Raw genomic sequence first — 9,629 nt, 5'->3', positions numbered from 1 at the left:
ATTTAAAGCTTAAAAATTCTAATAATTGGCATGAAATCATTAATAAAACAGTGAAGCATCTGGTGGACGAAGAGTGAAAGAAGGCTCTAAATTCTACTAGCCTGTTGGCTGAAATGCCAGAGTCTATAGTTATGGACAAGGATCCTCTCCATTTCAAGTGAAATGGATTTGATCCTAGTCCTTGGCAGTCGTACCTCAACTCACCACCCTCCTCACTGGGAATTAATAAAATGGCAATTGATAGAAGTATTATTTGTATACAAATCTTAACACCCATGATTTTTGTTTCCAGATACAGAGGTCACAAGATTTTGATAGAAGCACCAACATTTCCACTCCATATACTTGGAATTGAATACATGAAAGACAGTAGCTCAATTGGTACATGCACAGATTAAACAGAAAATCCAGAGTAAATTTTAAGCAGAAGACAAACAAAAGAAATAAAAAATAAAAAATTTACCCTATCATTTCAGTTTAAGGATGCCTTCAAAAAGATACATGTACAATCAACAGAGATAGATTACCAGATTGGCGTATATAGCCCATGCCAGATGATATTTTCAACCAAAACTGCCTCTAGAAAAAAAAAAAAAAAATACAGCGGGTGCCTTCTTACACTTGAATGGGACAAGATCTACACAGAACTTTATCAAAGACTTGACATAAATAGTACAACTAACCAAGAGAGATCACAAAAATGGTGTATATCTCAACTAAAACAATCCTGATAAAAAATGACTTCCTTCAGCTATTTACCAGTAGAAGGACTTGGCTTTATCTGCAACAAAACTTGCCTAAAGACTACTTCCACACCCATACTACAAATAGTATTCCACTGATGATCAACAATCTTGGATATCAGCAGTACTAAAACAGGAAGAGCAGAGTTGGCTATAGGTATAAAAATTGGGAGGATTTCCTTTTATTACAATCTTCACCTCACACTTCTTCTTGTTGGGTTATACATGTGAGTGAAGTCCCATATTGAATAAAGATGAGAAGAATAAGTGGTTAATATAACATAATTGAGCATATACCCATTGGACTTAGGCCTTTTGGGTTAAAGTGTGTCTCAATATGTTATATTAATTACTCAAGAAAGCTTCCCAAGGTGTTTATCTCCCCGACAAGTGGTATCAGAGCCCATGGTGGTGTGGGGCAAATGTGGCAAGGTTATCGAGATTCCTTTCGCAGTTGGAGCGGAAACGGGGTGTGTGTACTTGAAGCCCTTTCGCAAATGGAGCAGGGCGGGTCCTTTTCGCAGTTAGAGCGGGGACGGTATATTACACCAAGCAAGCCCATAAAGCCCACATAAACGATCTTGGAAAAGGCCCAGCAAAGGAGTATTATTGCTAATGGTGCTAGACAACGATGAGGTGCGAGGTTCCCATGGAGGATAAAAGATGTGCAGGGTTGACACATGAAGGCTCATGGATGATGCACTAGTGAAAGAAAAAACCCATTAGGCAAGGGGGAGTGAGTATGAATTGTTCATGGCCTTCAGAGAGGTCTTGAAACCCATAGAGAGGCAGACTCACACGTGAGGGGGAGATTGTTGGGTTACACGTGTGAGTGAAGTCCCACATTGAATAAAGATGAGAAAAATGAGTAGTTAATATAACATAATTGAGCATATACCCATTGGACTTAGGCCTTTTGGGTTAAAGTGTGTCTCAATATATTATATTAATTACTCAAGGAAGCTTCCAAAGGTGTTTATCTCCCCGACACTTCTTGGTCATCATCAATTTCAGCATTAGGTACTACTACCTCTTTCTCCTTAATATAACCATACTTTCTGAGAACCCATAAATTCATACGAATAATATTGCCTATAAACACAACACTAATTAGCACCAACCAGGTTAAGACTGATATCGAAGTAACTTCACGCAGCATGCCTTGCACTTTACTTGGGGACATGTGACGTAGAGAGATAAAATAAGTTACCACTTGTGCAGTGATGGCAATCCACAAAATTGCCATTTGAATCCACATCCATCTCCGACGTTTTATAGGTAAACCACTGACAAGTAGAAGAATTCTGCTTAGAGATGCGAGGAAAGCAATTGTGTTGAAAATCATGAACCGACCAAACTCAATTGTATCGGTGTATGCCATGACTGCTGTTCCAGCAATATGAGGGTCTTTCACAGGGTTCCCATTATCATCAACTGTGAGGTCATCTTGCCACACACCTCCTGGTGGGGTTAATCCAGCTTGAAAGGCCACAGTTGCAATAAGAGATGCCACCACCATCAATGCACTTCGCTTCCTACCAAGCCAATCAGTATGTTGATGCTTCACTACTGGCCTCTCTGAACCACTCTCTTTCATAGTTAGTGTTGAGGTTAGAGATTTGGTTATCCAAGGAACTTTTGTTGGAGCCCATTCATGCACAATTGGATGTGTATCTTTTGCACTTAAAGCCCCAGCACCTCGAAGTAATTCGTCAATCTCCATATCCCTCAAATCTCTGGGACTCTGTATCAGAATGTCTAAAGCTGAAGAGCCATTTGTATTCAGTGCATCCGCATCCATGCAAGTCTTGGCAAGCAAAAATTTTATGGTCTGCAAAATTCATGCATACCCTTTTTGTAAATGAAATGCAATCAACAATACAAGTTAAAATCATTACTTCCATAAGATAAGTCTAAAACATACTTAGTTCTTCAGCCTTAAAAGAAAGAGGCACTACTGCACTGCCTATTTACAATTACACAATTAACCATGTTAGAAATACTGAATGAATGTATTGTATTTCTTAATCAAAGAATATACATCAGTGCCTTAATATAGGAGACCTATGTGTGCGGTACAAGTAAAGTGTAGTACAAGTACAAGTGTACTATACAAGTAACCTAGTTGGGCCTAAAGCCCATAACATAATATACGTTAACAGCCCCCCTCAAACTCAAGGTGGATGTGAGACCAGCTTGAGGTTGTCAACCAAATCACGAGTGCGTCCCTTAGGAAGTGACTTGGTGAAGATATCTGCAAGTTGATCTTTGGAGGAGACGGAGAAAAGCTTGAGAGCACCATGGACAAGATGATAACGGATAAAATGACAATCAATCTCGATGTGTTTAGTCCGTTCATGGAAGACATCATTGTGAGCAATATGAATGGCACTCTGGTTGTCACAATAAAGGGGAGTAGCAGAGGATGTGGACACACCTAAATCCTTAAGAAGCCATCGTAGCCAAAGGAGCTCAGATGTGGTATCAGCAAGGGCACGATATTCTGCTTCAGTACTAGAGCGGGCCACAAAGGTTTGTTTCTTACTTCGCCAAGAAATCAAAGAAGAACCAAGGAGAAAGCAATAACCTGTAGTGGACCTGCGATCAGTGGGATCTCCTGCCCAATCAGCATCAGAGAATGCACGGAGTACAAGAGGAGACTGAGCTGAGTAGAAAAGGCCATGAAAGAGGGTGCCCTTCAGGTATCGAAGAATGCGCAGAACAGCAGCATAGTGAGTTGATCGTGGAGCAGACAGATACTGGCTCACCTGATGAACAGCATAGGAGATGTCTGGACGAGTAACTGTGAGATAAACTAGGCTGCCAACCAATCGTCTGTAAAGAGAGGGATTAGACAATGGTTTCCCCCCTGAGGGAGTCAGATGCGCATTAAGTTCAACTGGAGTGTCAACAGTCTTGCTATCAGTGAGTCCAGCTCGAGACAAGAGTTCAGAAGCATACTTAGTCTGAGTAAGATAAAGTCCATCTGTAGAATGAGTGATTTCAAGACCCAAGAAGTAGCTGAGATGTCCAAGATCTTTCATCTCAAATTGCTGACTGAGAAAACCCTTGAGTTCTTGAATGCCACTGAGGTCATCACCAGTTATGATCATATCATCCACATACAGGAGAAGTAAAATAGTGCCTTTGTCAGTGCGACGAAGAAATAAGGCAGAATCATAATGACTGGCCATGTAACCCAAATGAGAGATGGTAGAGCTGAATTTGGCAAACCAAGCTCGTGGAGCTTGTTTAAGGCCATAAAGAGCACGTCGAAGGTAACAAACCTTGTTTGAGTCAACAGAGAGACCAGGAGGAGGTTGCATATAAACTTCTTCATTTAACTCCCCATTAAGGAATGCATTTTTGACATCCATCTGAAAAAGATCCCATTTACGGGCAGTAGCAACAGCTAAGAGGGCACGGACAGATGAGATACGAGCAACCGGAGCAAAGGTCTCTTCATAATCAATCCCATACTCCTGTGTAAAACCTTTTGCAACAAGACGAGCTTTGTAGCGCTCAATGGACCCATCAGAGCGAGTCTTAATCTTGTAGATCCACTTACAACCAACCACAGATTTCCCGGGAGGGAGTGTCACCAAATCCCAAGTATGATTTTTAGATAATGCATCAAGTTCCTCTTTCATTGCAATCTGCCATAAAGGGTCAGTGGAAGCCTCACGATAGGTGTGAGGCTCATGTAGTGTAGCAAGAGCAGTGTAACAATGATAGTCAAGTAAATGTGCAGGAATAGATCTTACTCGAGTTGAGTGACGAGGTGGAATGTCTTGTGCAAGATCTTCAGGCGGAGCAGGAGCAGGGGACCCAAGCTCAGGGTTGGGGTTGGGTAGCTCGTCTTCAACCTGTTCATCTTCCACCTGTTCATTAAAGGGTGAACTAGGAAAGGGATCAGTAATATCTGGTGGTTGGACAGAGAAGTCTACAAGAGAATCAGGAGCAACTACAGGAGGATCAGGAGCAGCTACAGAAGGAATATGTGCCTCATCTGGAAAAAGATCTAAAACAGAGGAGGAAGATAGGGAGGCACGAAAGTGAGAGAGCTCGACAAAGAGGCGATGTTCCCAAAAGACAACATTGCGGGAAACACGAAGACGATGAGAGACAGGGTCATAACACCGATACCCCTTTTGAGTTTCGCCATAGCCAAGAAAACAACAAAGCCTTGACCGAGGCTCAAGTTTGTTATGCTCATGTGGCTGAAGAAGAACGAAACAAGCAGAACCAAAGGAGCGAAGGTGGTGATAGTCTGGAGATGACCCAAAAAGGCGCTCATATGGAGTTTGATTTTGGATAACCGGACTCGGAATGCGATTAATAGCATGAACAGCATGAAGAGCAGCTTCGCCCCAAAAAGGAGCAGGAACTTTGGCAGAGAGAAGGAGAGCACGAACAGTGTCAAGAATATGACGAAGTTTCCGTTCGGCTCTACCATTTTGCTGAGAGGTACCTGGACAAGTTAGTTGATGAACAGTGCCATAGGAATGCAAAACAGCTTGGAAAGCATATTGAGTATATTCAAGAGCATTATCAGATCGAAAAATTTTGATGCGTTTGGAAAACTGAGTTTCAACCATTTTTGCAAAATTAGAATATACTTGCAATAATTCAGAACGATGTTTCATATTAAAAATCCAGCTATAGCGAGAGTAATCATCAACAAAGACAACAAAATATCGAGACCCACCAATACTAGAGACAGAGGAAGGGCCCCAAACATCAGAATGAATAAGGTCAAAGATATCAGTGGATATTGATTCACTAGTATTGAAAGGCAAAGCTGGTTGTTTTCCTAATTGGCACGAAACACAATCAAAATTTTTTGTAGACACTGAACCTAACAAACCTCTAGAAGCTAATTGTTGTACCCGAGAGGAAGATGCATGACCAAGTCGAGCATGCCAAAGTGCAAGGGAAGGAATTGAAGAAGCTGTAGCAGCTGCAGCAACAGAAACAGGAGCAACAAGTGGAAGACGAAGGTTGTCCACGGGAAACATACGCCCAACTCTGGGACCAGTCCCAAGCTCCCGTCCCGTCCTCGGATCCTGCACAATACACCCAGAATAATCAAAGATAATGCGATAACCCAACTCAGCCAATTGTCCAACAGAAAACAAATTATAAGAAAGGTCAGGAACATTAAAGACTCCAGGAACCGAGAGATTGGAGGTCGCAACGGAACCTATATTATGACCAGACATTGTGGAACCATTTGCTGTGCGAATATTAAGAGGGTGTGGTGCAGGTTTAAGGTCAGAAAATAAGGACGAGTGTGGTGTCATGTGATTGCAACAAGCAGAATCCATAAGCCAAGAGGTAGGAGACATACCAGATAAAGCTGAGAGAGAAGAGGAATAAGATGCATTACCAACCATACGAACGACATTGGCGATGATATTTATAAGGTCATCTCTGGAAATGGTGAAAGTGGATCCAGAAGACTGAGACTTTGCAGAGACGGGAGCCATAGGTTGGACACTCTCAGTGTTAGCAACAGTAGCAGCAGAAATGGAAACAACTGATTTGTTGCGTTGATAGCAAGTCTCAATATTATGGCCAAAACGTTTGCAAAAATTGCAAAAACGTTTGTTGGATTGTCGGCGACGATTGTTGCAAAAGGAAGAAGACTTGTCCTTATTCTTCATTTTGAAGCAAAATATGCAAAAATGGACTGCAAAAACGAAATCTACGCGAAAAACTGGGTAAGGAGCACCTGGACAGAAAAAAGTCAACCCGGAAAAGTCAACGGTCAAAGTCAACGGTCAACGCTGGTCAACGGTCAACCCTCGGTCAAAGGTCAACGATCTGTCAACGGTCAGAAGATGACGTCACTGGATGACGTGGCGCTGACGTCAGCAGAATAGTGGATGCTGACGCAGCTAGGGCTGACGTGGCAGGTGAGATGACGTCAGCAGACCAGGTGAGGGCGCGTGAGGGCGCGTGCAGGCGCGTGGCGGCAAATTGACGGCGGGTGACGGCGCGTGTGCAGCGCGTGACTTGAAATTCCGGCGCGTGGAGGCGCGTGTGGCGCGTGATCGTCGAAACAGCAACTTTGAGCGGCGCGTGAGGGCGCGTGATGTCTCCGATGACGACGAGGCTTCCACGGATGTGTAGATCGGCGCAGGACGATCTCAGTGGTACCTTCAAAAATGAAATCGGAGTAATATTTGCTGCGGTGATGCAAAGAGCAGTGGTCTGTGTAGTGTGAAACTCCTGAACGACGGCGGCTGCAGGTCCGGAACCTAAGGACGACGGCTGGATGACGTCGGAGGTTCAACGGCGATAGGCTGCGGCGGCAGTTGTGATGGCGGAAGCGTTAGTAAAAGAAAGGAAGTCACACAATGAAGACAAGACTGCTAAGAAAAGGTCAGAGCAGTGGCTCTGATACCATGTTAGAAATACTGAATGAATGTATTGTATTTCTTAATCAAAGAATATACATCAGTGCCTTAATATAGGAGACCTATGTGTGCGGTACAAGTAAAGTGTAGTACAAGTACAAGTGTACTATACAAGTAACCTAGTTGGGCCTAAAGCCCATAACATAATATACGTTAACAAACCAAAAATACAAACAGTATGATTTCTGACATATGTTAAATTTACAGTAATTTGAAAACACCAGAAACCCAAGAATTTCAATCAGGTGGGATTTTTAATCCTGTTGATATGAGATCTAGTGAAGGCTGCTAGTTCTTTTCTTTTTTTCCTTTTGTGATTAAAATGGTAGGTGCAAAAAGCTGCTAAGTTTAACATCGTAAAGGAAAAAAAGGGAAATTCCACATACAATAGATTAACTACCAATTATTCTCTTTAACATTTCCTTAACCCAAAAACATTCTTTTCATTATTTTACTCAACATCAGCTACCTTATTGCTGAAGATTTGGTCACACATTAATACATGTTGCATTTCTTTAATCCCACATTCCATATTCTCACTCCTAGACAAAGATTAAGCCTGAAATTTATAGTCCAAAATTACTAATCAAAATCAAATTACATCAAATGACCAATCTTTTTATATCTATGCAATTAAGCATAAAATATTGAGCAGAGAAAGCATACCCCAATCAATCCAATTACATCAAATAATCATTAGCAAATTAAGTATAGAAAGCATATACCTCAATCTGCTTTTTGGACACAGCAATATGCAAAATAGTATTCCCATCACAATCCTTCAAATTCACCAATTCATCATCTTTCCCAATTGTCTCAACCAAAACTTTCAACCCCTCCAACCTATTATGCCCCACACACAAGTGCAGCACCATTTCAGCTCGGTCCGTGAGCACCCGCGTGGACTCAACCTTGACTCGTAACAACTCACTCACCACCTTAACTCGGCCCTTGACAGCCGCCACGCGTAGTGGGGTCCTCCCTTCCTGGTTCCTCACCATGCAAAGCTCAGGATCCACCAACAACAGCTCTTTGACTATCTCCAGGTACCCTTTAGCTGATGCAAGGTGCAAAGGGGAGGATCCGTGTGAGTCGAACTCGGAGGCCAACTCAGGCTTAAGACTCAGTAACTCCTTGACGAAACCCAAGTGGCCCAACATGGAAGATATGTGGACTGGAGAGGAGTCTCTGATACGCAAGAAACAATGGTTCTGTCAAGAAGGAGAGGGTCTTCTAAGAGTAACTCTTTGAGGGTCGCAATGTTTCCTTCCATTGCTGCATCTGAGAGCCTTTTCTCCATCTCTCTCTTCTTCTTCTTTTCTCTCTACGTGGAAAGTTTTTAGCTTTTTGTGTCAGCCTGAGATTTCTTAAGTTCGGGGACTTTGATGAATGTAAGCTGTGTTGGCGATTGGGGTGTTGTTAGTGGAAGCCCAGACAGCAGCCGAGAGACTTGAATAGAAAGACGGAGAGCAAGCTTATTGGATATGTTGAATGCTTGAGCTCAAAGGTTTGGAAGTTTGTCGGTTTTACCGCAAATGATAATAAAAAAAGTATGTGGAGCCATATATAGTTAGGAAAACTAAAATAGAAGTGGGACCCGAAGAAGTTTCCTAACATTGTTTGACTTTTGGGAAAAAATTGCCAAACAGACTACCCTTGGAAAAAAAATTAGACGCGTGACACATGTTCAAAATTATTTAGTAAGTTAGACTGTTTTTGAAAGTCGAGTTTGGCAAACTCGATTTTGGGCTGGAAAACAGACACTATAGTGGCGTTTTTTTAGTGGCTATAGCAACGTTTATAGAAAACGCCACTATAGGGAACCTATAGTGGCGTTTCTAACAAACGCCACTAAAAAAAACGTCACTATTGTGTCTTTATTCCAGCCCAAAGTCGAGTTTGCCAAACTCGACTTTCAAAAACAGTCTAACTAACTAAATAAGTTTGAACGCGTGCTGTCCAGCGAAAATTTTTCAGAATTTTCACTTTTTGGCAAATTTTGCCTTGACTTTTGCTGCGTTTGGTTCTATTTAAATTGAATTTAGATGGTAAAATGAATGCAAGGGTAAATGAATTCTCGTAAAGAAAATAAAATTTGGGTGTTTGGTTCTGCAATGAAAGATAATTTGGAAAACAATTTTTGGTATTTGGTAATATTTTGAAAATGTCATTTTTTTACAAATTTTTCACATTTTCTCAATTATTTTCTCAATTTCCAAACAAATTTTATAACATAAAATTTCAAAATATACACTTTAACACAACCAAAAATCAAAATAAAAACATTTATGGGTTTGAGAGTGGATTTTGACTAGATGGGTTTGAGGGGATGTGGATTAGCTTTTGTAGATGGTGGGTTAGCTTTAGGCGGGTATGGCTTCGTTGGCGTGAGGGAGAGTGACAGCTGGGTGGAGGTGTGTGGATCGGAGGTGAGGTGAGGTCGTCAGACTCAAACAGTGGACTA

At 41.8% G+C, this 9,629-nt stretch overlaps 1 pseudogene; it reads right to left on the bottom strand.

The window, feature by feature from the left end:
• Positions 1-1,662: 1,662 nt before the first annotated feature.
• LOC115976051 lies at positions 1,663-8,682 on the bottom strand (annotated as a pseudogene).
• Positions 8,683-9,629: the final 947 nt, after the last annotated feature.

The sequence above is a fragment of the Quercus lobata genome, chromosome 2 (assembly GCF_001633185.2).
Source record: "Quercus lobata isolate SW786 chromosome 2, ValleyOak3.0 Primary Assembly, whole genome shotgun sequence".
NCBI lineage: Eukaryota > Viridiplantae > Streptophyta > Magnoliopsida > Fagales > Fagaceae > Quercus > Quercus lobata.
The sequence above is the reverse complement of the archived record's forward strand: the minus strand, read 5'-3'. Positions and strand labels throughout refer to the sequence as shown.